Genomic DNA, 26,266 nt, shown 5'->3' with positions numbered 1-26,266 from the left:
ATAGCACTTAAATAAGGTGTTTTGCATGTCCTAGGATGTCTTAACTTTGTTAATTAGTTGTTTAAAGACTAATTGGATACATATATGTGATATTATATGTTAACTAGGATCATCGTGTGTGTACAAGTCTTCACTTGACACCTAGCATCCTATACATTCCGTTCATCCAAACCACTCACTACAGGTGAGTTCATACCCCTTAATTAACCTTTTAAATGTTTTTAAATGTTTTTATGGGGGGGGGAATACAAGTTGAACTATTATAGTTATTATATCAATCACATGTGATTAATAACTACCAAACAAGTGGATTTCTTACTTTTCAAACTGTGTTATCAAACTGTTTTACTTCAAACTGTTTTACAAACTCTTTTACATATCAAATACTTTTATTAAACTCTTTTAACTTATATTCTGTGTATCTATATGGATATAATTATATAAGATGGATTGAAAGGACTTAGAACTGATAGCTCACCTTACTTCTTGTTCCTTGTTTGGTTGTGGACTTAGGGTATTCGGGTTATTTGTCCGAAGGTCGTTTGAATCCTAGTTATATATCATGTATATGTGTATAGATATAAAAGGTTACTTCTTTCATTCAGTTCAATGCCTTTGGGTAGCAAAGGTATACAAACATGTTCATATACACAAACAACATTACTAGTAAACTATAATAGGTATAGTTTAGGAAGATACTATTACTAGAACAATGAAACATACAATGAGTCAGTTCATTCATGAGTAATACATAGTGATGAGAAACAAATATAATACATAGTGATGAGAAACAAACATAATACATAGTGATGAGAAACAAACATAGTACATAGTGATGAGAAACAAACATAATACATAGTGATGAGAAACAAACCTAATACATAGTGATGAGAAACAAACATAATACACAGTGATGAGAAACAAAACATACAAGCTAGATGGAGAAAGAACACACAATACGTCTAGCACATACATATATATATATATATACATATACATTACTTACAGTTATGTGAGCCACTTAACGGGGGCATGGCACTACCTGTCATGACCCGTTTTGTATCCAGAATCTCCTTAATTGGGGAGAGTATGAGTTTGTGTATAGATCTATACTGGATTGACTATCCTACACCTTGTTGCTCGCTACAGTGGGACTTGCAAGTCTACGGGTGCCAAACATCATTTCTTACGACGTCTTACATCGTCGTTTTTCTATAGAGTCGGTAGCAGGATACAGGCCGATCACATGGTACTTTAAATAACAATTGGTTTAAAGTAATTAGTACAGCAGTAGTTACTTAATACAACACTACAGTACTATTTCATTTTCCCTTTACATTTACTTTGTGATATTCACACAATAAACAATAATGTAAAAACTATATTTTTGGTTAATGATAGTCAGATTTGGGAAAATACACACTCTTACAAGAGACACACACACAGATACTAGATGCCTTGGTAGAAGGCTACTTTTTGTAGGAAACATAGGGTTTTCTAGGAGAGTTCAAACAATTACAAACTTTTACAAAACTTATACATTACAGACTTACAAACACTTTCATACAAACACATACATTAATATACTTATGATCTCACCAGCTTTAAAGCTGATAAACTCTTTCAAAATAACTTGTTTTCTCAGGTCACCAGTAGACAGGTACCGGTGCCAGGTTTTGACAAGATGGAGCTCGTTCAAGACTCATCTTTTATTTTTGATGTATATTTTGGTGTCTATATAACTTGACAGAACACACTTGTATGAAATTATATTATTAATGCAATGGATGATGTTGTTGCTTGTTTACTACTTTGCATTGTTGTGATACTGAACATGACGTCCTCCACCCCCGAACGTTTCCGCCGTTCCGGTTTTGGGGTGTGACATCTCAAACATCCATGGAGGCTAGGGTTTTGTGATGAAGGGTGGGAGGATGAAGAAGATGACCTAAGCCTTGATACTAAGTGCTTAAATATGGAAGAAACCCTAAAAGATCATGGGATTGGGTTGTATGTGCTACCACCTCGTGACATTTCTTTTGCCACGTCATGGCGGTACTCAGATATGCTTTCCATGCATTTGGCATGGCACGTTCTAGTGCTCCGTTCACCACGTTGTAACACTAGATTTTTCCTAAAAATCTTACCTATGATTCCTCCAAGTCCTCAACTGACCCATCTTGGAAAACGGGTGTCACAGATGGGGCTAGTTCTGTGGGACCTAATTTTATTTATATTAAAATAGCACTAAAATAAAAATAAAAATTAAGAATTAGATATATAAAGGGAAAATAAGTCATTTCAAGTTTGATAGGGACTAAAACTACAACGAAACTAGGGATTAATGACTAAATCCACAATTTTTACAAGGTGTGTAGTGTAAAGTAAATGAAAAAAATATAGGGATCACTTTGCATTTTTTTAGCTTAAATGATATAATTGATGACATAATTGCAAAACATGGTCCATGTGTTTAGTAGGAAATTTCCACTTTGGTCCAAAACAGTTTGAACTAGCACCGCTAGTCTAAAATGAGTTTTAAAAGTGGTTTTCGTCCCTAGGAAATTGTTAATATAATATTTTACACTTATTGTTTTATTTTTTTTATATTTTTTTTCAAATTAAACAATAAAAGCACAAAAAAAATCTAACCCCACGTACCCAACCCCCTCTTTAACACACACCAATTACATTTATCTCTCTTTCTCTCTGTCTCTATCTCTCTCTCTCTCTCTCTCTCTCTCTCTCTCTATTGTCTCGCCGTAAACCATTACCAACGCCATCATTCTTGTCGGAAACCACTGTCATCGAACTAAACGATCGGGACTGTCTCCCTTCGTCATACTACCACGATCTTCACACCAAATGTTTCTCGCTAGAGGCATCAAAATGTAACACTTGTTTATCATTATAGGTATTATTGTGTAAGAATAAGCAGGACTTAGTGAAATAAATTGATAGTTAACTCTGAGACGATTCCGCGGATATAAAGATCGTCAAAATCGTAGTCCGTATGAGAGAGTTATGGTCGTTTGAAGTTGAGATAAAAGTACATTGCTTGAAACATCCCAAAATTTAAGACCAAAAATTTCATTTTTAATTAAGTAAGTATAAAACAAGTAATCTGAAAGATCCATAGTGTTAACTTATTTCATAATCAAAACCAGTATTTCAAATAACTAAAACATGTCATAAAAAAGTATTATCAGAGTACAACTCCCAAAGATCTCATAATGCGGAAATCATAGTGTGATGCGCTGCGACCAAGCCGACTCTTTTCCTTTTGAAGAATAAGTACTTGAAACCAAAACTGAAAACCGTAACCATGAAGCTTAGTGAGTTCCCCCATCATACCACATAATCACATACTGTTAGGCATATCTGGGTGCCCGGCCTACCCTGTCCGGCATATCTGGGTGCCCGACCTACCTTGATGAGCATACATGGGTGCTTAACCTACCCATGTCAGGCATACTGGGGTGCCCTGACCTACCGTATCAGACATACCGGGGTGTCCGACCTACCCCTTGTCAGACATATCTGGTGCCCGACCTACCCTCCGATTTATCTCAACCGGTTACGGGGACTATTTCACCCTACCACTACCACATAATATCATATCGTATGTGACAACCCGAAATCTTTATCTGTAAGTCAACGCGATCAATAGGAAGTCAGACTTGTTTCTGCAATCATTTACTCTGATTAGGGTCAGTATGAGAGTCTCTAAGCCTAATATACGTAAGGATTGAAGGTTGAGAAGTGTTAGCTCGGGATTAGAGGAATGCATTCGAGCCGGAAACATCATCTAGGGATGTTCACGGCCGCAAACTAGGTTCACGGCCGTGACCCATGTTGGGCCGTGAACCCCTCTCCATATATATATGTTTTTCCTTCATTTACCCCTCATTTCTTCCCTCCTTGGCCAAAAACTCCTCAAGTCTCTCTCAAGGCTCATCGAATAAAAGCCCTCTTTTCACCCCACAAACGTAAGTAATTCATCCCTTTTCACTTGTTATTCATCTTATTCATGTAAAGGGCTTCATATTCATCCATTGATTCATCACTTTCATCACCATCTTTATGAACTTGAAGAGTTCACGGACGTGAACCCTTCATAGATGGGCCGTAAACCCTTCAAGTGTTCATGAGTTCATGGGCTGTGAACACATCTTGGGTTGTAAACCCATAGTGGTTTGGCCGTGAACTCCTTTTCATCCCTCATTCTTGGTCCTAACACTTCATTGCAAGTGTTTCCTACACCCTAGGGGTGTTTCCTATGATCATTAGTGGTTTTAGACACTAATTTTAGGCCTATACATGTTAATATGTGCTTAATAGGACCGTATTGTGCTCGCGACTTCACTTAGCATACCAAGCATCCTACTTTTGTCATTCATCCAAGTCATTCACAATCAGGTGAGTTCATACCCCTATATTTTCGAGCTTTTAATGTTTTAAGGCGGGGGGGGGGGGGGGATACAAGTACAAGCACAAGTAATCTTGTGTTTAAAAATATAAATTGGTTTATTATATTTTTCTATCATTAACACACATTGAACGTAGAACTTACTAACACTACAAGAAAATCGCAATTTTGCTAGGGAAGGAATCCGTTGCGAAAAGCTGAAATTTCGTTGCAAAAGACGAATAGCGACGGAATTTGCAACGACCGATTTTTGTCCCTAAAAACGCCGTAGCGAGGGTTTGCAACGAAAACGATAATTCTGTCACAAATGTGACAACGGAATGAAATCCGTGGTAGGTGGTATTCCGTCGTGTATTCCATAGTAGGATTCCATCACAAATTCTGTGGTAGTTTTTCCGTCACAAATTCCGTTGTAGTTAATCCCTAGCAAAAACCATGGTGATGATTCCCTAGCAAATTCTGTGGTGGTGACTCTCTAGTAAATTTCGTGGTGATACATCCCTAGCAAATTCTGTGGTGGTGATTCCCTAACAAATTCCATTGTACTGAATCTCTAGCAAAATCCGTTGTGATGACTTCCTAGCTAAATTCGTAGTGTTGGTTTCATAGCTAAATCCGTTGTGACAACTCTCTAGCTAATTTCGTAACAAAGTCCGTTGCCACATTTCCATAGCACAATCCATAGACAAATTTTGTAGGAATATTTTTGTTGCAAATCTAGATAGCTACGGATTGATAATTAATTTACAAATTAAATCCAAATTATTTTGTTCTAATATATAAAAACAAAAATAACAAAAAAAATCAAATAACATTTATATTATAAAATAAAGCAATAACTATTCATTACATGGAAATGAAAAAGAATCGAATTCAAAATAAAAAAATTTGTGAGAAACAAATCAACACTCTAATATGCTCTACTTTTGTAGTTCTTTTGCCATCATGGCACCCAACCCTATTTTCTTCAAGAAAATGATCTTCCCCCGGTGTTTGGGCCAATGATAACAAGAACTCTAGTGTTTTGTGCAATGAATATATCAAAGGGAACAAGTGATGATTGTTTTACCTTTGCAACCTGAAAAACAATTATTATAACAATCAGTACATACCAAAATATCAAAAACAATGAACAATGAATGCATTGTCACCTCACCTACGCTTCCGGAGTAGAGAAAACCCCAAATCAACGAGAGCAGCAGCCATGCCTTTATACTCAATAGTCAATCTTGAATAATTATGCCCCAATCAAATAGGAAACTAAAAACCACAAAACCAGAAAACTAGAAAGAAAAACCCAAACACTGTAATTTTAGGGTCTGTATCGATAAAAAAAATCAACGAGAGCAACAGCCATGCCTTTATGTTGCAACATCATCATTTCAGGGGAAAAAACGTCCATACATATAGCAAATTGGAAAACAACTTATATATGAAGCATTTGACAACCAACACCACCACAACAACACTAACCCAAAAACAACCATCCACAAAGGAAAAGTAAACTGAAATTGCCAGGGTGAAACACCTTGAAAGTAACAGAGCATGTTAGTGTTCTACCAATAAAAAGTCAAAAGACGAAATCATGAGAAGGGAGAATAGAAGTGATACTATGACTTTGTGATCGAGCGACTGAAAACTTAGACAATTAGATGAAGATTAAAGCCTGACAAATTATAGACTATTACAGACTACTAATAAGAACTACCTGAAGCAAAATCCAATCATATTTAATCTTTTAAAAAGTACCTTTAGTAAATGAGTTCCTAAAACATGTCATCTGTTAGCATATCCCTACACATATGCGAAAACATAGAATGTTAGAAAAAAATGGTTACCAAATGGTCATAGAAATTTAAATATTTCATAGAAATATAAACTTATACCAATGTTCAAATGATTTACCAAGTTTTTTTCCTTTTTGCGTCCCTGATCACTTGCGTCCCTGTTCACTTTCCATTCATTAGTATTTTCAATTAACAATTTTCACTTTCCATTCAGTAGTATTTGCAGTAGAGTTGGGGATCAAAAGGAAAATCAATTTTCACTCAATAGGTCCTCTCTAGTCCTTACTGTGACCGAACTCAAACACAATAGGCAACAATCCACAAAATCATGCTGAAAAAAATACAATTACAATGAGAATAAGAGGAAATCGAACTCCCCCAAATCAAAATTAGAGAATTTAGAATTAAAAAACCTCAAAACGACAAGACTGTAACTTCGACCTTCCAATCGAAACTTAAGCATATAACAGGGCCATAATCTTCATGAGAAAGGCTAATATTGGAGAAGGTGTCGAATGTGAGAAAGAGAACAACAGGGATTGATGGTTTTAGGTTTAGTCATATCTCTTCTTTGCAAATACGAAACAATCGGTAAGTAGAATAGATTGCGGAGTGGTCAAGTCGGTCAGAAGAGGTGGAAAGGCGACATGGTTTCTCGTGCGTTGTGGTGTGGAGGTCCTCAATGTGAGTGGCTGGCGACTCTCGGTTATGTGAGATTTGAGGTCGACATCGCCATAAGTGGCCGACGATGGTGTTTGGATGGAGAATACATGTGGTCCGCGGCTGCTTTTAGGTTAGATAGAAGATAGAGGGTAAAGAAGAGAGGGAGGGGCGTATCTGATGGGAAAAACGCAGCCACAACCATGGGGAATAATACTTTGTTTGACTAAACTATTCCCGTTTTGAATGAACTTTTAGGATGCAAACAAATAGGATAATTTCACTTGCAACAAATCAGCCCCAATGCAAGTTATATGATCAATATAATCAACTAAAAACAATACGTAATCAATCAATACGAGACACCGAAATTTTAGCGTGGAAACCTCTCAAGAAAAGAGAGTAAAACCACGGGACTACTAGAGCCGCTTCAAATCCACTATCACCAATATTTGAGCAATACAAAATCTTCTCTAGATGTACTAAAGGCATATAATAATCATCATATACTTGGAACTAAATCACATCAAGCATATGGAATCAAATAACAAGGAGAAAAGAAGAAGATCACCAAAAACGTTCCTGATTTCCAGCAGCAAACAGAAGCGACGATTCCCGATTCTCTAGGGCTGATCTCGATAATTCAACCGTTGGATCTGAAGGCCTCGATGTTGGGAAGCTGCTGTCCAAAAATGAAAGACAACGGACCGGGATCTCCGGGAAACGAAGAAACACTGAAGGTGTGTCCAGAAAAAAGGAAATTGAAGAAACCCTTGATTTCTCTCTTTTGCTCTCTCTATTACTCTTGGTGGCTGAGAATTTTTGTGTGTTTTAGAAATTAGGGCATGTAACACATATATATACATTGGCCAAATAAGTGGGCTTTCCTTATGGGCTAAAAAACTCAATAGAAAACCCAACAAATCTCCCCCTTTTTGGCCTATGAGGAAGAGTTCGCCATCCCGACGATCGAGCAACATATCTTCAACTTCTCCCTTGCTAAAGCTTTAGTCAACATATCGGAACCATTATCATCAGTATGAACTTTTTCAAGTTCAAACAGTTTGTCTTCAAGAGCATCTCTAATCCAATGATACCTCACATCGATATGCTTTGTTCTTTTGTGAAACATAAAATTCTTAGCAAGGTGAATGGCATTTTGATTATCACAAAGAACCACGTAGCGTTTTTGTATAAATCCAAGCTCTTGCATAAATCTTTTTAGCCACAATAACTCTTTGCATGCTTCTGTTGCTGCCATATACTCAGCCTCAGTTGTGGACAAGGCAACACACTTTTGCAGTCTTGACTGCCATGACACAGCTCCCTCTGCAAAAGTCATCAAATATCCAGAAGTGGATTTCATGTTGTCCTTATTTCCTGCCATATCAGAATCTGTATAACCAACAATCATAGGTGCTCCATTTCCAAATGTTATACCCAATTTGGAAGTACCACGTAGATATCTGAAAATCCACTTAACTGCTTCCCAATGCTTCTTTCCCGGATTTGACAGAAACCGACTAACAACACCAACTGCATGGGAAATATCTGGCCTTGTACACACCATTGCATACATCAAACTTCCAACGGCTGATGCATATGGAACTCTATCCATCTCTTCGATCTCCTTCTTAGTAGAAGGGCAATCTCTATCAGTCAGCTTAAAGTTGGTAGTTAGAGGCGAACTAACCACTTTAGCTTTATCCATGTTGAATCTGCAAAGCACCTTCTCAATGTATTGCTCTTGTGACATATGCAACTTCTTTGAAGCTCTATCTCCAGTAATCTAAATGCCAAGAATCTGTTTTGTCGGCCCCAAGTCTTTCATAGCAAAAGACTTGCTTAATTGTTTCTTCAGCTGAACAATTCTCTCTGCATTCTTGCCAATAATCTACATATCATCAACATAAAGCAACAAAATGATGAAATCATCATCACCAAACCTCTGGAAGAAAACACAGTGATCTGAAGTAGTCTTGCGGTAGCCTTGCTTACCCATGACTGACTCAAATTTCTTGTAGCACTGTCTTGGCGCTTGCTTCAACCCATAAAGACTTTTTTGAAGCCTACACACATAGTCTTCTTTGCTTTTAACCTGAAAACCTTCAGGTTGCTCCATATAAATTTCCTTGTCCAAGTCACCGTGAAGGAAAGCTGTCTTGACATCCATTTGCTCAACCTCAAGATCAAGGCTAGCAGCCAAGCCAAGAATCACCCGAATGGAACCCATCTTCACGACCGGAGAGAAAATCTCATCAAAATCAATACCCTTTCTTTGACTGAACCCTTTGACCACCAATCTAGCCTTGTACCTAGGCCGTGAGGTATGTTCTTCAGTCTTCACTTTGTAGACCCACTTGTTCTTCAAAGCTCTCTTGCCTTTAGGAAACTTCACCAACTCAAAGGTATTGTTTTCATGCAAGGAATTCATCTCATCTTGCATAGCTTCAACCCACTCTCTTTTATGCTCATCTTCCATAGCTTCTGCATAACAATCAGGTTTTCCCCCATCAGTGACTAAAAGATACTCATCGGCAGAATAACGGGTGGAAGGATGACGATCTCTCGTAGACCACCTAAGTGGGACAAATGGTGGTATATCAGGTACTGGCAACTCTGGATGAAGATCCTCATCCAACTCCGACTGCTCTGGAACATCATTGTCATCAGTACCATGTTAGTCATCATTCTGAACATCTTCATTAATTGGCTCAAAATGTTGAGGGGGGAACCGGATCCAAATCAACACGATCATCAGTAGATTGAGGAACTATCTTTGTCTTCTCAATATCTTTTATACTCTGATCTTCAACAAATACAACATCACGACTCCTTACGAGTTTCTTCAGAACTGGATCATATAACCTATAACCGAATTCATCTTGGCCATAACCAAGGAATATACATGGCTTGGTCTTCACATCAAGCTTTGATCTTTCATCTTTAGGAATATGCACAAAAGCCTTGCATCCAAAGACTCGTAAATGACGATACGAAACATCTTTGTGACTCCAAACCCTGTCAGGAACATCAAAAGACAACAGAACACAAGGAGTAAGATTAATAACATGTACCGCCGTATTCAAAGCTTCTCCCCAAAAAGAATCAGGCAATCCTGCATGTGAAAGCAAACATCTAACTCTTTCACCCAATGTTCTACTCATCCGTTCTGCTAAACCATTCAACTGTGGTGTCTTTGCAGGAGTCTTTTGGTGACGAATACCATGCTCTCTACAATAAGCATCAAAAGGGCCAATGTATTCACCGCCATTATCTGTCCGAACACACTTCAATTTCTTCCCAGTTTGTCTCTCAACCAAGGCATGAAACTGCTTAAACACATCCAATACTTGATCTTTAGTCTTCAAAGTATAAACCCATACCTTCCTTGAATAGTCATCAATGAATGTGACAAAATACAAACAGCCCCCAAGTGTTCTAGTCTTCATGGGACCACATACATCAGAATGTACCAGATCAAGTATATTCTCCTTTCGGGAAGGAGGATGGCTCTTAAAGGAAACTCTATTTTGCTTACCTGCTAAACAATGAGAACACCTCTTCAAATGCACATCATGCACACCGGTCAACACATTTTTCTTCAACAATAAAGACATCCCCTTTTCACTCATGTGACCAAGTCTCTTATGCCACAAATCGGTCATGTCACAATGTATCGATGCATGGATCGATTCTTTAGAGATCTTCGGATGTGTCATGTATAACTTTGAGCTTCTTTCACCTCTTGCCACGATCAAAGAACCACGAGTGAGTTTCCAAATGCCACCACCAAAGGTACTATGGTAACCGTCATCATCAAGTAAACCAGCAGAGATCAAACTAAGTCTAATATCTGGAACATGTTTTACATTGTGTAAAACCAACTCCATCCCAGTCTCAAACTTCAAACATATATCTCCGACACCAACAATCTTTGATAACCCATTATTACCCATCTTAACATTCTCAAAATCACCAGGAGTGTAAGATGTGTAAAAATCCCTTTGTGATGTCACATGACAAGTAGCACCACTGTCAACAACCCAACTCGAATCATCATGTGCAAGATTGACCATATCATAATCACAACAGATAAAGAACTCTTCGGTAGCAGTGTTAACTTCAGCAGTATCATTACCACCATCATCTTTCTTGTGGTTGTTCTTTTGATTGTTGTAATTTGCCTTATTGTTCTCCCTTTTCAACTGTCTTCAGAATCGTATTGTGTGCTCTTTTCTACCACAATGATTGCACTCATATTCAGTAAACTTTCCTTTAGATTTACTGCGATGCTTCCCTTTGTTATTCGGACCTCTACTTTGACTTCTCCCCCTGCTTTCTGTGACCAAAACATCTGAATGTGAAGAGGAACCTTGTGACTTTCTTCTCATCTCTTCATTTAAAACACCGCCTTTAGCCAATTCCATGGTGATAATACCATCTGGTGCAGAGTTGGAGAAAGATGTCCTAAAAATTTCCCAAGAATCTGGTAAAGTGCCAAGGAGCCATAAACCTTGTAACTCATCTTCAAACTTGATACCCATTCCTGCAAGCTGATTAATAATTCCCTGGAAAGAATTCAAATGATCACTAATAGGATTTCCATCATGGTACTTCAAGCCAATCAACTGCTTAATCAAGAACAATTTATTGTTCCCGGTCTTCCGAGCATACAACTGCTCAAGCTTGTTCCACAAAGTACGAGCATGAGTCTCCGCGCTAATATGGTTCAAAACATTATCATCAACCCATTGCCGAATATACCCATAACCTTTCTATGCAAAATATTCCACTCTGCATCTGTTTTATCTTCAGGTTTTTCAGTATTAAACACAGGCATATAATAATCCTTCACATAAAGAAGGTCTTCTATCTTGCCTCTCCAAACTTGATAATTAGAACCATTCAAGTTCACAATCCTATTTGTATTAGATTCCATTGTTCAAACAAGTAAGCTAATAACAAGAACCAGGCTCTGATACCAATCTGATGGGAAAAACGCAGCCACAACGGTAAATAACAATGCGGAATAATACTTCGTTTGACTAAACTATTCCCGTCTTGAATGAACCTTTTAGGATGCAAACAAATAGGATAATTTCACTTGCAACAAATCAGCCCCAATGCAAGTTATATGATCAATATAATCAACTAAAAACAGTAAGTAATCAATCAATACGAGACACCGAAATTTTAGCGTGGAAACCTCTCAAGAAAAGAGAGTAAAACCACGGGACTACTAGAGCCGCTTCAAATCCACTATCACCAATATTTGAGCAATAAAAAATATTCTCTAGATGTACTAGAGGCATACAATAATCATCATATACTTGGAACTAAATCACATCAAGCATATGGAATCAAATAACAAGGAGAAAAGAAGAAGATCACCAAAAACGTTCCTGATTTCCAGCAGCAAACAGAAGCGACGATTCCCGAGTCTCTGGAGCTGATCTCGATAATTCAACCGTTGGATCTAAAGGATTCGATGTTGGGAAGCTGCTGTCCAAAAATGAAAGAAAACGGACCGTTGGATCTCCGGGAAACGAAGGAACACTGAAGGTGTGTCCAGAAAAACGGAAATTGAAGAAACCCTTGATTTCTCTCTTTTGCTCTCTCTATTGCTCTTGGTGGCTGAGAATTTTTGTGTGTTTTAGAAATTAGGGCATGTAACACATATATATACGTGGGCCAAATAAGTGGGCTTTCCTCATGGGCTAAAAAACTCAATAGAAAACCCAACAGTATCTGGTGCGTACCAAATTTGATTTGGGTTTAAAAAGGGTAAGGCTTTGAAACTAGGAATGGGGAAATGAAACAAGAGCGGTAATGTGAATTATCGAATTTAAATTTTTGTATAACTACCGGAAGTGGAGATGAAAATAAGAGCGGCAACGTGAATTATCTAATTTAATTTCAAAATTTTGTATAACTACTAAAATTCTCTAACTCTCAAAATTTATGATTGAAAATTTGATAAAAATAAATTTCCAGTAAATTAATAATAAACAAGTCCAAAAAAATAAATACATTGATTATAAGAGCATTATAGTTATTTTACGTTAGACCGAGAAAAAAATGATAAAAAAACATTTCGAATACTCGTTAGTCAGCTGCTCTGGGAACACCTAATGAGTTTTGCAACATTGAACATGCTTAAGTTATAAGCCTTAATCCCTAATTTCTAAACCATAAGCCTTTAGCCATACGTCATGAGCCATAAACCATAAACCATAAACCCTTAGCGATAATACCTAATAATCCTTAATCCATAAGCCCTAAGTCTTGAGTCATACTTTGTATGCCATAAACCCAAAGCTATAATCCAAAAGACCTAAGTCATATATCATAAGCATTAAGCTATAAATCATAAGTAATAATACATATGTCATAACCCAAAAGACAAAATCCATAATCCATATGCCTAAACCCAAAGTCATTAGTCATAAGCCTTAAACCCTAGTCATAAACCCTAAGCCTTAAACAATAAGCACTAAACCATAATTCACAAGATATAAGCCTTAAGCCTAATCCCCAATCCATAAGCCCTAAAGCCTTAAAACATAAATCATAAGCCGTAAACCCTAAGTCATAAGTATATATGTGTATATGCTTAAGGATTAAAGCTTATGGATTGAAGCCTAAGGCTTATGGCTTATGCTTATGGCTTATGGCTTATGGCTTATGGATTATGACTTATGGATTATGGCTTGTAGCTTAAGGCTTTGTGACTTAAGGCTTTATGCTTTAGGGTATAGGTTTTAGGGTATAGTGTTTAGGGTTTAGGTCTTATGGCTTATGTCATAAGCCATATGACATAAGGTATGCTATATGGCATAAGGTATAAGCCACAATCCCTTAGCATTAAACATTTTGCCTCTTAAGCAATACACCATAACCCTTAAGTTATAACCCTAAGCCTTAAAACCTGGTCCATAAGATCTAAGTTATAACCCATAGATTGGTGAGTATACGATAAGTCAAATGGGTAGGGGTAGGCTATGATTGGTGGTGGTGGTGGCGGTGGTGGTGGTTTTAAAGGGTGATGGGTGGTGGTGGTCTTGGTGTGTGAGGGTGGGGGTGGTGGTTATGGTGGGTAGTGGATGGGTAGGTGGTGGTGATATTGATGGGTGGGTGATGGCGAGTGGTGGTGGAGTGTGGTGATGTTTGGTGGTGGTGGTAGGTGGTGGGTAGTGAGAATGGTAGGTGGTGATGATGTGGGTGGTTGGTGGCAGGTGGTGGTGTTGGAGATTACGGGTGGTGGTGATGGGTGGTGGAGGCGGGTGATGGTGTTGGGTAGTGGGTAGTGGTGGGGGTGTTGGTGTCGGATGGTAATTGGTGGTGGTGGGTGTGGTGGTGGAGGTGGTGGAGGTGATAGCGTGGGTGATGGTGATAGGTGGTTGTGATGGGTGGTGGTGGAGGCGATGGTTTTGGTGGGTGGTGGGTGGTGGTGGTTGCGAGTAGTGGTGATGCATGGTGGAGGTGGGTGGTGGTGTTGGTAGGTGGTAGTGGCGGGTGTTGGTAATGGTGGTGGGTGGTAGTAGTTGGTAGTAGGGGTGGGTGGTGGTGATAGGTGGTGGGGGTGGTGGTGGCGGGTGGTAGTGGTGGGGTGATGGTGAGTGGGTGGGTGGTGGTGTTGGTTTTGGTGGATGGTGGTGATAGGTGGTGGGGGTTGGTATACTTAGAATACATGAAAAAAAATACTTAGAATACATAAAAAAAAATACTTAGAATGCATAAAAAAAATACTTAAATATACTTAGAATACATAAAAAAATACTTAAATATTTTAAAAATACGTCAAAAATACATATATATTTTAAATATATTTATTTACGAATTATTATATTTATTTACGTTTTTAATAATAATAATAATAATAATAATAATAATAATAATAATAAAATGGTTGTTGTATTAAAAGCTTCAGGAATTAATGCATAAAACTTTTGAGTGGTGAGGTAAAGGCATCAAATGTATGTAGTTTAGCTTGTTAAGGTGGTTGAATGAGATGGATTTGGCATAAGTTTGAATCTTATGCCCTCCATTTTCTTAAAAAAAAATCCTTTGTTTTTTAGTAAAGAGGTTCGAATTAAGGCATAAAATATTTGAGTGGAAAGGAAAATGCATGAAGTGTATGTAGTTCAATTGGTTAAGGTGAATGAATAAGAGGGAGGAGACCAAGGTTCGACTCCCGTGCCCTCCATTTCCCTTAAAACTTCCAATTCCCTTAAAACTTCCAGTTTTGTGTTTGACACTTTTAATTGTAATAAAAATCGTTACGAATTTAATTTTAGACAAGTTGCTACAAAATTTAATTTCGTAACAAAAACCGTTACAAAATAGCAATTGACATTTACTCTATAACAGATCATCTACGAGATTGATTTTCGTAGCTAATATATGTTGTTAAACAGCTAAAAAATAGTAATTCCTAACAAAATCCGTAACAAAAGTTGCAATGGATATTGGCTCCATAGTCAAGCTTCCACGAGTTTTATTGTCCTTGCAAATTTCCATAGCTAAAAAGTTATGAATTTGAACTCTTTAGCAAATTTTCTATGGAATTTAATTTCGTAACAAAATTTGTAACAACTTAGTTAGGCTTTTCTTTTCATAGCAAAACAAATTCAAACTAGAAATTGGAATGACTGCTATAAGCCTGCTTGAACTCGGAAACATTTGTGTTTTGGTCATTTGGAACTTCTGATTTTAGCTACTTATCAGATTATATAAACAAACAATTATTATTGGAACATGGAAACAGTTTTGTGTTTGACACTTTTAATTGTAATAAAAATCGTTACGAATTTAATTTTAGACAAGTTGCTACAAAATTTAATTTCGTAACAAAAATCGTTACAAAATAGCAATTGACATTTACTCTATAACAGATCATCTACGAGATTGATTTTCGTAGCTAATATATGTTGTTAAACAGCTAAAAAATAGTAATTCCTAACAAAATCCGTAACAAAAGTTGCAATGGATATTGGCTCCATAGTCAAGCTTCCACGAGTTTTATTGTCCTTGCAAATTTCCATAGCTAAAAGGTTATGAATTTGAACTCTTTAGCAAATTTTCTATGGAATTTAATTTCGTAATAAAATTTGTAACAACTTAGTTAGGCTTTTCTTTTCATAGCAAAACAAACAACGGAAATAAAATTTCGTAGCATAATTTTGTAGGTAAATAGCTATGAATGTTACTTCTATAGCAAAGCAACTATGAAATTTTATTCCGTTGGAAATTTTCGTTGCAGAGTAACCACAATATTTAATTCCGTAGCAAAATTACAACGGAAAGTATTTTTGTAAAAACTTTTCTTGCAAATTTGCTACGAATGGTTTTTCCATAGAGATATCGGTAACAATATACCAACGGACTTTGAGTCGGTAACAATTTCCGTAGCAATTCTCATCTTTGCTACGGAAAATTAACTCCGTAGAAAATGTGATAGCAAATTAGCTATGGAACGACATTCCATAGCATGATCTGTTGCAGAATAACAACGAAAATACCTTCCGTAGCAACCTTCCGTTGCTATTTCGGCATTTTCTTGTAGTGTAAACACGATAAACATTGTTACTACTAGACTTGAAATCAGTTTTACAAAACATGTTAAGATACAAACGTTACAAGCACAGTTTTCAAACAAGGAAACAAACTTATGAATTATGAAATAAAAGGTATTATTTTTATAAGGATTCATGTTAATAACAAAAAGGGGTTTTCATAGTATTATGCGTGGATTCGTTGAGAGAACTACAATCTGAGACACGTCTTCTGGGAAGTCTACCCCTTGTAACCAGAGTCTCCTGGAGGGAGAGCCCGAGTTTGTGTATAGATCTATACGGGAGTGACAATCCCGCACCTTGACTATTAGCTACAGTCAACCAAGGGTGACAAACGTCATTCAGTTCACGACGTCCGAAGTACGTCGTAGTGTTTATCGTACATAGTATGGTTATAAGAACTCACAGGGGAAACAACGACTCGTTCACGTAATAATATACCTAACAAAAAGTCAACAGGGTTAGTAACTATGTGATGACTTAGTATGTACATTAGGGTAATATGAAATTAACATCCGACATGCAGTGGGATGTGTGATCTCCGCCTCATTCCCTGTTCCTTGTTTGGTTGTGGGCTTAGGGCAGAATCACCCAATCGATTGTCTGTTCGATCTAGATTTCTATAACTCGTATGTACTAAGTGATCATAGGAGGGTATTAACAACACTTCTAGCTTACAGAACATACTGCATATTACTTCTGGTAGCCAGGGTTTTCAAACAGAACAATGCTTAAACAACATAAGTATGGCAGATACTTGTACTCCTTGGTTTGGAACAGATAACTCAATAACTTACACTTAGGGAAAATATAAGATTTTCCAGGATAAACATCAGTACTTTACAAACAATTGGTTTATTATTCAACTAACGAATATTCATTATTAATTCTATAATTCCTTAGTTTATGCATCCGGGTTATATATGAAGAATATCCGACAACCAGTGGGATGTGTGACTTCCGCCTCATTCCCTGTTCCTTGTTTGGTTGTGGGTTTAGGGCAGATCCACACAATTAACTGTATGTTCGATATTGGTTTATACATAACTAGTATGAACTAAGTAGTTATAGAAGGAATGGGTTTAATCATGCTTTCAATAAGAAAATATTGGATTTTCTTGGGGAATATTATCAATAGATTTCAAAGGACCAATATAGATAACTTTGTTAGTATCTAGTGAATACTTCAGGGTTATATACATGAAGATCCGACAACCAGTGGAATGTGTGGTTTCCGCCTCATTTCCTGTTCCTTGTTTGGTTGTGGGCTTGGGGTAGACCCACACAATCAATTGTTTGTTCGATCTGGATTGTATATGATTTGTATACACTATGTACTCGTAGGAGGAACTAGTGAAAAATCATTTTTACTTAACATTCATTACGTTAGAAAATATAAGGTTTTCTGGAAAAACACAACACACTTTTCGAAACAACAAAGAACCTGTTTTCTAAAACAAAACGATTATAAAATCACTAACTTAATGCTGATACTCTTTCAAAACCTACTTGTATTCTCAGGATTTTAGTAAACAGGTACCCGCACTGGGTTCAAGAAGATGGAGCATAATGACTTCGAGTCTTTACTTGTTATTTACTTTTAGAGTCAATCGTGTATGATTCGAATGCAATGTAAACATTATACTATTAATACAATGGTTGTTGTTACTTTGATTACTATTATTCAATTGTTGTGATACTACACATGACGTCCTCCGCCCCCGAACGTTTCCGCCGTTCCGGTTTGGGGGTGTGACATCGTAAACATAGTGTCAGACACATCTGGGTGCCCGACCTACCCTTCGGTTTATCTCAACCGGTTACGGGGTCTAACCACCCCTCCTACCACTATCACATATAACATAGCATATAACATATAAACCTCATCAGATAGTGGCAAACCAGACAATTATCACAAAGACAATCATCTCTACTCTATACTCCTACTAGTGGGCCGCCATTGGTGCCTTAGACCCACTCCTATAGGAAGGTAACTCACCTCACACTGCTGAAGTCCATTGCAGGAAATTCTTAGCTACTGTCCTGGCAACTCCCTGGGCTATCAATACCAAAACATCACCCAATTAGGAATTTGGGTTCCAAACCATGATCCATAATCCTTACTTGGGGTGAAATGACCGTTTCACCCCTGACCCATTAAGGCCCAAACCATAAAATCCATGTAAGCCCATCAATGACCCGATTTTCCAACCTGGGCCTAAAACCTTACATGTAACTACCCTTTTAGAACCCATTCTGTACTTCATAATCCTACAGGGGTCAACCTTGGTCAAATTCAAGTCAAAGTCAAAGTCAACATCCAAGTCAAAGTTAAAGTCAACGCTCTGAGTTGACTCAACTCGTCGAGTTATCTCCTAACTCGTCGAGTTTCCATGATTCTCAGAATCGTGATAAAACGAGTCAACTCGTCGAGTCCTTCCTCAGACTCGTCGAGTTATGCCCTTTACTGGTTCAGGACAAATCGTCCCAACTCGTTGAGTTCCTTCATGACTCGTCGAGTTCTTCAGTCTGTTAAGCCCTTCTTAAAGGATTAAGCTCCTATCCCTCAGATCTAAGCTTCATAATTCATATACATACTGAAAATGACCTTTTAAGGGTAAAGTTTCCAACTTTACCCGTTAATCCCTTTCCTTAATGGATTTAGCTCAAACCCTAACTCTTTAAGACCTAGATCTTGATCCAAAAGCCATTAATACTTCAAGCTAAGGCATACAAACTGAGATCTAGACCCTAGAAACTACATGAACACATAAAGTCTCTGACATTCTCTCCATGCATGGCCTCTTGGAGCTTAAAAGGCCAAAATGGCATCCTAAAGCTTGCATGGGGCTTCAATGGCCATAAAGTTTGCACCTTTTTGCCATGAAAGCCCTTCAATTTTCTAGATCTGGAAGTATACTCACTTGGGACATCCATTTCCCGAGGACCATGCTACTGTTGGGTTATGAGCATTCTAACACTCCTAAGTGTACATGCAACCCTAAATACCTTGGATCTATGTTTTCTCTATTATACATACAATTATGAACATCCAAGGTATTATCCTAATGTAGCATACAAAATAATAAATATAACAAGATAGAATACATACCTCTTTGATGTAGAATGTCTTCATGAAGCTTGAGTGCCTAGTGCCCCAAGTGTGACACCTCAAATGGTTCACACAACACCAAATACACTTGGAATAACTTGAGAGAAACTTGAACACTCCTTGAAATCGTCTAGCCCTCACACTCACACATTAGTGCACGAATTCTTGAGCCATGGGATTCTTTTATATGGTGGATATTAGGGTTACACCATGTAGCTCATAACTTTACCCATTCCTTATGCTCCATGGATTTTAACCTCCATGGAGTATCCATGGGTCACCCCATGGACTTAGTCCAACATAAGGAATCTTGGATCACAAGCCCACATATATAAGAATGAATGATTTACACAATCAACCCATATATTTAATTAGTCTCCTTTTGATCACTTAATTAATTCCAAATTAATTCTTGATCAATACTAATTAAATAACCTTATTAATATATTAGAACTTATAATATATTAACCAACCTTAAGTGTTATTTCTCTCATTATAGTCTATCCAAATGCATGATGCCATGCAACCCAAATGGACCATGCCGGGTCGGGTCAAGTCTTACCAATTATAGTTATGGACTTAGACATTAATCCAACAGTCTCCCACTTGGATAAGTCTAAAACTATTATTGCGTATGACTTCAGGAACCGATCAGCAATCGTAGCTCTCAAAAGCTTCTGTCGAACTCTAACCTTGTCGATGAACTCTGACCTTTGTCAATGACTTGTCCATTAGATAAGGGATCATATATTCCTCCATTCTAGATATCATATGGACTGAGACATGGATTATCAATCATTCTCTCTGTCCATTTGTTGTTTCCCGATTTCCGATTCATGATGACTGACTGATTGAACAAATCAAATCAGTCCTGGCTTGGCCAAGCACTCACATGTATCATCTTTAAATCATCGAGGGGCCCACAGATATCGGTTTTATCCCGAAGGTAAAAGGAATGGATAAACTTCGACTCATATGTCTTGTTCTACTACTTGTTGAATCATACACAAAGGCACGTTTTATAACATCGAGTTACCAATGCGTTTTCGTGCAATCAATGTATAACCAACTCATAGTAACAACTCATATCTCTAGGTTTGAAGAATATAAGATATTATCGTCTCATGATCACTCGTGATAAAATCCATGAAGTGATTCAAATGAGCGCGGGTTGAATCCAATACTCGGAACTTATGAGCACTCATGAGTGTTGTAGCACCACTTTGTCCACCAACTTGGACCTCTACAAACCAACCCATGATAGTCTTGATTCATATCTACTTCCAACATATGACCGACTGTGGATGGTTTGAATAACTTAATCATTTAGGAAGAGCGACTTAGTTATTCTGGAAGTCAAAACATGCAAAGTGAAACACAAGAATAAATGAATCAAATATGGTATCAAACCCTATGAATATAAATAAACACTTTTATTTATCACCATACTGATTACTCATTATTCATTGTTTCGGTTTTATCAACTTTATACTTGAATTTAAAACAATAGTTGTCCCATGCTCCAAGCATGTACACTATGTTTTCTAAACACTAGTCATGCCATACACCAAGTATGCATACTATGTTTGTCTATGATCTTTACTTTGTAAAATAGATCAATTGAACATCACTCCAATGATCCTCTTTTCACAGTCCCAAATCCTTACTGCAAATGCAAGAATTCCAAATTCATGCCATTTACTGAAATCTGTTAGATTCTAAACTTATATGCATTGATCCTCTTAATGATTATGCACAAAGTCAGAAAGACTTGACAACAATCATTACAGAGCATTCCAAAGGAGATCAGCTCCTTGGAAACATCCTTCTTGCATTAAGTTTCCTAATCTTACACAGATTGAATAATTTCTAACTTTGAAACATTTCCATATTCCATTTTGACTATCATTTCTGAACAAGAGTTGCCACCTTACAGATTATGTCAATATGGTCCTTCCAGAATTAACATTATACTTCCAACTGTCCTTGAGCAACCAATCTTTGGTAAACCTTAGATTGTCCTCGACAATTGCTTAATCATTTTAGTCATATCCAATTCTAGACCTTTTCCCTTCATAATGCCCCAGGCATTTGGAAAATTTTAGAAAGGATGAATATAGCACATGTAATCGATCCTATATCCGAAGCATATGGGACACGATTCATGATGTCTCACATAAAGACTAAACCAGTCTTTTGCTATAATATTTCCATTTCAATTTGCCAAGTTCTCAAAATTCAGATTATGAAAAGGGATGCCGTAATCATAATCGAATTTTAGAACGCAAATAATGGACCCATATATAGAATTTCCTTATGTTGAGCCATTCCAACATGAAATTCATATATATATCCTTGATTAAATACGATTAAAATCTCAATCAAAGCTTTTAAAATTGAAATGAAGTATAATTTCCTCTCCCTTAATTATAGCAAAACAACTTTTTCAACCCCTGCAACCTCACGAATTGAAACTTTTGTTTTCTATAATTAACATTGCTAACTTGCAACCTTTGTCATAATTATCATGCTCCCACTAACATGATGATTATTAGCATAACACTTATGCTCCCACTAGCTTTGACATGTACTCAGAAATCAGCTGACTTTCTTACCAAAGTTCAGATTTCTGATACTAGATTGTTTTGATAAAACTTTATCAAAATCATACACCTCTCTTAGATAGCTCACATGTGTGTCTAAACAATTTTAGAACTATGAAAAGGGATGCCGTAATCATAGTCTCAATTGTTTAGACCTTTGCCACTTCTCACAAGTCCATGTTAGTGTGCCGGTAAACCACACACGCTCCACTAACGACTTTGAGAATGCAAATATCACAATGGCTATCTAGCTAAAATCTACTTAGTGAAAGTGTTTCCTCACCATCATTTTCATGAATCGGAGAGAAACCTTATGACACTTAGATTTAATAGTGTATGTGTTCTTATCCATGTGAATTTGTCAAAACCATAATCACAAGACAAGGTTAGTGACAAATCCAAACTCATATTGATTAAACTTGTGCAATCTTAAATTCTTGCCATTTGGCAGCTCAGGTGCCTGCCATTTCTTCCAAGTAGTTGTGCAACCAATTGAGAACTCTCAGAACTCCTATGCAAAGCCAACTTGAATAGGCACAAAAATTTCAACACGATAGGTTATAAACCTCAAGTCGTGTGCTAGTGAAGGACTTTAGGTTTTATTCTTGATTAAGTCTTGAAACTTTCAAGAGCTTTAAGACTCCCACTTTCCTCTTGACATATAAGACTCCCTTGTCAAATATTCAAGAGATAGTGCAGATTCTTTATCAAGACTAACACTTTACACAATTGGCCTAAGTTGGTCTCTGTTTTATCCAAAACATCACAACTTACCAATTTCAAATGTATAAGAGTAGATAACCTTTTACTCTTACATTTGACTAGTGTTAACAAACCCTCTTTAAGATATGTCACTCAAGTTACAATCTTGAAGTATGACTCTAAGAATTCTTTTGGAACGAAGTATGCCTCATCTTTTTGATTTAACCATTTCAACAATTCATGACTCCTCTTCTTAGTCATAAGAATGCACTAAGATGACTTTAGAGGACCAATTGTGATATGGTATCTTAATCATTAAGATGATCATAAACATGATACTAAAGTACTCTCCCATCTTTTCAGATTTGAGAAACTTTTATCTTTCTGCCATACTTTGATTCTTCTTATTCGTTCTGTCTCACATTGAAACTTCTCCAATGCTACAGACTTATACTTAAACTTATAAGTATAACCATATTTACTGAACTTAAGTAAATCATGACGAATAGTCTTCTTGATCTTTTTGATGGGTTTTAGGTACAACAAATAAACTAGAAACAATTCCTAAGTTCACATGCAACCTACTTTGGATCTATGTTTTAACTATTGAACATACAACTTTGAATTGCAAAACAAGAACCCTAGAGGAGAGAGGCTAATTTCGAAATTAACAAACTAGGGTTTAGGAGTTACATACCTTTCAATTGTTATAGCAAACAATTGATAATCCTCTTGATCTTGATCTTGATCTTCTTGGAAGCTTAGCACCACAAATGTAATGCCTCTAATGGAATCACACCCAAGAACTAGCAAGAAGGAAACTTGGAGGAGAGAGGATGGAGAGAGTATGCAATTTCGGCCTTAGGGTTTCTTCCAAAGAAAAATAATATACAAAATGTGAGCCAGGAGGCTCCTTAAATAGTTGAGGGAACTAGGGTTTAGGGAAAACCCTAGTTATCCTTTGCTTAGGGCCTAAGCAAGACCCAAGGCCTTATCTTGGAGCCCTTGGACGAATTCTCTAGGGTTTCCCCTAGGGTTTTCGTCCACCCCCTTCCAAGGGGGTTCTGGAACCTTCCAGTCAACTATTAGATAATTGCAAACTAGTCCCTGCACCTTATAATTAATTCTTTTAACCCCAAAATCAATTCTGATTAATTTCTGGCTAACAATTAATTAAACATAATGATTTCTTATTAATATATTAATCTTTTAACATATTAATAAAACATTTATATTAATTCATTAATCTTATAAATTAATATCTCTCCTTTCATAATTTCCTTGTCCAGTTGCTAGGTTGAGGGCAACCCAAAAGGACTGTGCTGCTATCAATTCAAGTACATACCAATTATAGTTATGGGCTTAGACACCTAATCCAACAGTCTCCCACTTGGATAAGTCTGTAACTATAATTGCTAGTATGCCTTCTAAATTTGACCAGCAAATTGTAGCTTCCAAAAAGCTGCTGCCGAACTCTGACCCAGTCAGTTATGTGTCCTAAGATAAGTGATCATATAACCCTTCGTTCTGCTTGATATCCCCAGACAAAAGACATGGAATGTAATCAATCTGTTTGTCCAGAATCTATGTTTCCCGATTCCTGATTTGTGATGATGTAGAACTTCTAATCGAACACATCAATTTAGTCCTGGCTGGGCCCAGCACATAAGTCAACACCAAATCATCGAGGGGCCCACATATATCGCTTTTCCTGTTAGGGCAAAAGGAACGAATAAACGTTGACTCATATGCTTGTATCTTTTACTCATCAAATTATGCATGACAATACGTTTTATAACACCAAGTTACTGATGCGTTTTCGTATCACCAATGCACAACCGACTTGTAAATTACAACTCATATATCTTCATTTCAAGATTATAAGATATTATCGTCTCAGTATTACTCGTGATGAATTCCATGAAGTAATACTCTGAGCGAGGGTTTATCCAATACTCAAATCTCAATTTCTGAGTACTCATGAACATTGCAGCAATTCTATTGCCATGTCTATCCTTAGACAATCTGCAATCCAATTCATGACAGTCTTAATTCACTACTTACTTCCAAGAGTACGAGCGACTGTGGAGTTTGAATAATCTCATTATTCAGGAAGTAAAACATGCAAAAATGAAACACAATAATAAACAATTGACAAAAGGTAGTAGCCAAACTTATAAATAATACTTTATTATTTAATCACCAAAAGTCAATTACATTTACTTTGTTACAAGTTTCAAAAACTAATCTAACTACTAAAACTAATATCATCTTTCAGTCCTATGCTCCGAGCATGCTGAATATGCTTAGCCCTACTCAGACCCTTTGTGAGGGGATCTGCTGGGTTATCTTCAGATGACACCCTCTTTACTATAAGATGGCCTTCTTCAACTCTATGTCTAATGAAATGGTACTTTCTGTCGATATGTCTGGTCTTACCATGATCTCTCGGTTCCTTTGTCAAGGCAACCGCTCCTTCATTATCGCAGAACAGTTCCATAGGCTCCTGGATGGTTGGAACAACTCCGAGATCCCCGATGAAGTTCCTCAACCAAGCTGCTTCTTTCGACGCTTCACTTGCTGCAATGTACTCTGATTCACAAGTAGAATCAGCCACCGTATTTTGCTTGGAACTCTTCCAAGTAACTGCTCCTCCATTCAGTAAAAATACCCAGCCCGACTGAGAACGGAAGTTATCTCTATCCGTCTGAAAGCTGGCATCACTGTAACCATCTACTCTCAAAGTATCACTGCCACCAAGCACAAGGACCCAGTCCTTTGTCCTTCGCAAATACTTGAGTATATTCTTAACTGCTATCCAATGAGCTCTACCTGGGTTTCCCTGATAGCGACTGACCATGCTCAAAGCAAATGCCACATCAGGGCGAGTACATGTCATAGCGTACATGATCGATCCGACAGCGGAAGCATAAGGCACACGACTCATGTCATCTATTTCAACATCTGTACTCGGGCATTGAGTCTTACTCAATTTGGTATTGCTCTGGATAGGTAGCTCTCCCTTCTTGGAATTTTCCATACTAAACCTGTTTAGTACCTTATCCAAGTATGTGCTCTGACTAAGTCCAATTAGTCTCTTCTTTCTATCTCTCAATATTCTAATCCCAAGAATATAGGCAGCTTCTCCAAGGTCTTTCATTGCAAAACACTTTCCAAGCCAAGACTTAACCTCTTTCAAGGTTGGAACGTCGTTACCAATGAGTAATATGTCATCGACATATAACACCAGAAAAGTTACTATACTCCCACTAGCCTTGATATACACACAAAACTCATCTTCACTTCTAGAGAAACCAAACTCTTTGACTTTCTCATGGAAGCAAAGATTCCAACTGCGAGATGCTTGTTTCAATCCATAAATGGATTTCTCAAGC

At 37.3% G+C, this 26,266-nt stretch overlaps 1 long non-coding RNA gene across 3 annotated transcripts; it reads right to left on the bottom strand.

Moving 5' to 3' along the window:
- Positions 1 to 5,221: 5,221 nt before the first annotated feature.
- Positions 5,222 to 7,153, bottom strand: LOC145116346 (uncharacterized). 3 transcript variants are annotated; one of them, XR_013712016.1, is made up of 4 exons: positions 6,630 to 7,150; positions 6,335 to 6,547; positions 5,586 to 6,223; positions 5,222 to 5,507 (listed from the first exon to the last, which is right to left on the bottom strand). It is a non-coding gene; the product is annotated as an uncharacterized LOC145116346 (long non-coding RNA). The 3 variants fall into 3 exon arrangements; XR_013712015.1 differs by having other exon boundaries at positions 6,316 to 7,153; XR_013712014.1 differs by having other exon boundaries at positions 6,335 to 7,151.
- Between the last annotated feature and the right edge of the window lie 19,113 nt (positions 7,154 to 26,266).

The sequence above is a fragment of the Lactuca virosa genome, chromosome 5, assembly GCF_052849685.1.
Source record: "Lactuca virosa cultivar CGN04683 chromosome 5, Lactuca_virosa_CGN04683_v6, whole genome shotgun sequence".
Taxonomy (NCBI): Eukaryota; Viridiplantae; Streptophyta; class Magnoliopsida; order Asterales; family Asteraceae; genus Lactuca; species Lactuca virosa.
Note: the sequence above shows the minus strand (reverse complement) of the source record. Positions and strands in the feature narration are given on the sequence as shown.